A 4,207-nucleotide genomic window follows, 5' to 3' on the forward strand; every position below is an offset into this window, starting at 1 on the left:
GCCCCAGTGTGCGCGCGCGCCCACGCCCCCGGTTAACTCTTCGTCCTTCAAAGACCCACTAATGACGTTTTTTGTGTTTTGAACGTGTTCTTGTTGCATTTTTATCACGATGAAAGGCACATATAAAGTAAACCAAGCTTACAATTGCATTTCTGAGTGTTTCTTTATTCAAATCGTTGTGGATCAGGAGCAGACGAAAACATGCCAAAAAGTTCATTTTTTGTGGGGGTGGTGGTGGTGTGTGTGTGTGTGGGGGTGTCCATATACATCTTTGTTGTTCTCCTCTGAGCTGCAACTGGCTTAAAGTTGGGTGAACCCCTACCACTCTGCAGAAACTATGTCCAAGAAAACGATGTAGGTTTTTTGGATTTTGACTAAAACTGGCTTCAGCGGAATCAAAAGACCTCTGAGGAACACTTAGAAAAGCCCACAAGATGGTCGGAATGCCAGAGATGCTACTGTGTTCAAGGCAGATGAAGAGGAAACACACATGGACGCAGTACAGCCTCCATCCAGGATGGACTTTCTTTTGAATTTGGAGGTTTAAGTCAAAATCCACAATGTCATTTAGAGTCTCACTGCAGAGACTCCCGTTCGAGCCAAAAGATGCTCGTCAGCATCCTTTTGATGACGCCAACCTAGTTTGAGCTGATCTTTTCCATTTGCCTTAACAGCTGATGCCATGCGTCAGTGTGATTGACAGCTCCCTTCACCTCAGGCTAAAACTTCACACACACGAGAAAAAATGTCCTTCTCAAAACAAGATAAAAAATATAAAATACAAGACCTTTTTGTTTGTTACAAGTGACAAAAAGGGAACTTGTATCTGTAAGATTTCTTAAAACAAGTAGCTCTTTTAGGACAAATTTGAATTTCAAAACCAACCTTACAAACTCATAATAATTTATTTTACTCTAATTAGAGATATTATCTTGTAAAGCAAGCATTTATTTAAACAAAGTTTTATATCTTTAAAGTAGGTACATTCACATACATGCTAATGCTTTATCCTCAATTAAACCCTGTTTAAGCGCTACAATATTTTCACACCAATTAAAATAAGACAAGTAATGTAGAATTAAAGATAGAGTTGTCAAAAAATTATAAGTAAATTATGAGTAAAAAAAAAGAGCTTCGTTAGGGATATGACTTAAAATAAGAAGTTTTCTAGATTAAACGATATTCAAAATGTTTTGTCTTAAAACAAGTCATTCCATCTAGCTAGTTTTGTTTGATATCAAGTGTAATAAAATGATTAAACTTGAAACTGTTGTTAGGATTTTACGTTTCTGCAGAGTATTTATGCAGCACGAAGGGGTCAATATCAATTCATAACAAAGAAGTTTAATCCAAACCAGATATTTATGCAAGATTCTATTTAAAATCACAAGATTATCTTCAAAGCCTTTGTCTCTAATTTGCCTTCATAATAATAATAATAACATAATAGTTATGACTTTTATCAACTAATTCACCTGCCATTATATCCAGAGTTTTTGGAAACAAAATAAGTTGTTTTATTTTATGATTTTATTTCTAAGGGATTGTTAAAAGCAATGAGCCAGAATTACTTTTCATCTTAAAATCGTCTACCTTAAAAAAAGAGTAATAAAACAGATATTCAAGGAAAATACAACTAAACTGAAATACCCACGAGGGTTGTGAACAAATACATTATGAAACATTAAATGAACATAAAGGACATATAATTGCATAAAGCTAAAAAAATGTCTGGGTGTTCTGCACGTTATGAAATCTCCCATTCCCTCCCTGCAGAGTTCTCTCTATTTTTATTTTTTTTCAAAGTCTTCGGCTGTCCAAATAGTGCACCTCTGTGCTTTGTCTGCTTGGCCTCAAACTCTAAGTGTCTCTGTCTAAATGAAAAACAGAGAATGGTCGGCCTGCTTTGGACACAGTGGTGAACATCAAAGGCGTAGCAGAGGATCCCCCCCTTCAGAATAGCTGCTACATGCCATTCCAATAAGTGCAGCGCGTTCAGATCTGCAGTTCAAAAGAGGCTGGTGCAGGCAGGCAGGTCCTGGGAGAGCTGCCACCAGTAGTCCAGCTGCACAGATGTTCTGAATGCCATCGCAGCCCATTTGCCACTTCTGATGAAGCTGACGGCAGTTACAAGTAAATGGAAGGAAGCCCGGCAACGCACACGTGCTCGCCACCTTGACTGACTTCCATGTGTTATTGGTCACTTTGAAAGCCACGCCTCTGATGTGGAGCTAAAAACAAACAGCTCGGAACAAAATGAATTATATACACTCCTCCCTGGGTCCTCCAGAGTTACATTTATGAGAAATCATTTTGTCTGTTTATATATATATATATATATATATATATATATATATATATATATATATATATATATATATATATATATATATATATATATATATATATATATATATATATATATAAACTTATGACATCTTAGATATCGAACTAACTGCAAATCGCAGTTAACATTTTTCAGTTTTCAGCTTTGAAATTCCGGTTTTAAAAGAACAGAATAGTCATTAGGACATTGTAGTTTAGTGGAGCTTTGTCCGGCTTTTACATTGTTTAGACTTTGTAATATACTTTTTTTTCACATTTATACATTTTTATGGTGTTTCTGCACATTTAATCTCTGTTAAAACATTAAGACGAGTTTGCCATAAATGTTTGTAGATTTTATCAGTAAAAAATTATACTACTTGGAATTGAATAGTTGAATAGTTAATTGAATAGTTTTACGTTATTTGTGGAGTTTTTGTGTGATATCATGAAAAAATATATATAAGTTGTATTAATAGATGGAAATCAAGTATTGCCACAAAAAAAGCTGTTTAGTCACGTTTGTGATTTTCGCTGTAAAATGGTGATTACATTTATCACTCGAAATTGAGTTTTTTTGACAGTTTCAGGTGTATTTTGCAATTATTTTGTTATATAAGGAAAAGTATCTTTAAAATAATGGATATCTGTAATACATGGACATTCAGTATTGCCACAAAAAAACAGTTTAATCTAGTTTTTTGTGATTTTCGCAGTAAAAAAAACATTACTACTTTTTGGACAGTTTCAGGCTTAGACTGCTGCCCCCACGACCCGGTCCAGGTCGTGGGGGCATATACACATATCATTGAATTTCATTTTTTCCATAGAGCAGGTTAGTGTTTGCCCCCCCCCACCCCCCCAGCCCCGTCTACTAAGCTTCCAAACTTTCAGTCTCTCTTCACACACAAGGGGTTTTCTGCTGTGAATTGAGGTGTGTTCACACTCAGACTTATGGGTAAAAGTACACAAAGCTGAAGCGCAGACATCCGAAAGACATTAGCGCAGCTTAATCCGACAAAGGAGGCCACCTTTCAGCTGCTCCTCAACGTCTTTACCGAGTATTAGAATGACATCACAGATTTAATGATTAAGCTGTTCCAGATTTTCTTTGGCTATAGGAGCCAGATGTGAAGGATTAACTTCATGAACAAATTGATCCATTAGAGAGAGAGTCGAGGTTGGTTTCTTGTTTCTGTTCCGTAGACCCGTGTGCCGCATTTTCACCAAACCTTTGGAGAAGAAATCCCTACAGTCGTGGACAGGAGAACCCAAAGAGAAACAAGTGCTAACTCGATGCAGCGAACACATTGTGAAAGCCTATTTTTTTATGCAGCCATTATCCTTCCTTAGTTAATCAGATGATTACTCCATACCATGAGAATTTAGGGTTCAGCGCTAATTGCTGGGTTAGGTTTCTGTTGGCTCAGGTGCTGCATGCTCAGCATACTTACCTTCACGACTGCTGCACAGTTTGTGAGCAGCAGGTCTTTAAAACATCATCAATTAAGTTGTTTAGACTCCGAGTGCAGGAGCAGTCTCGCCACAAAACAAGCCGTGACACCTTCTGTATTTGTTGAGATTTAACTGCACGTCAAAGGAGTAATTGCTGCGTGATCTACGGCACACAGAAGGGCCGCCATTTATCACAGAGATGAAAGTGGCGCTGCACTCTGAGGAAACGCTCAGAACAACAGCTCATTGTGGAACACAAACGCTGCCGTCTTTTGCCGAGTCGGATCGGCTGCAACAGGGTAAATAATCTCGTGTCAGGAACCAAAACGCACAAAAGAAAAGATCAGAAACGCCTCAGTCGGGTCATTAATCAACTTTTGTGTTTCCGTTAGCTTCAAACTCTTTTCTTTGAACATAAAAAACGTCA

This window comes from Oryzias latipes, chromosome 15, assembly GCF_053564925.1.
Source record: "Oryzias latipes strain Hd-rR chromosome 15, Olatipes_Hd-rR_3.1".
NCBI lineage: Eukaryota > Metazoa > Chordata > Actinopteri > Beloniformes > Adrianichthyidae > Oryzias > Oryzias latipes.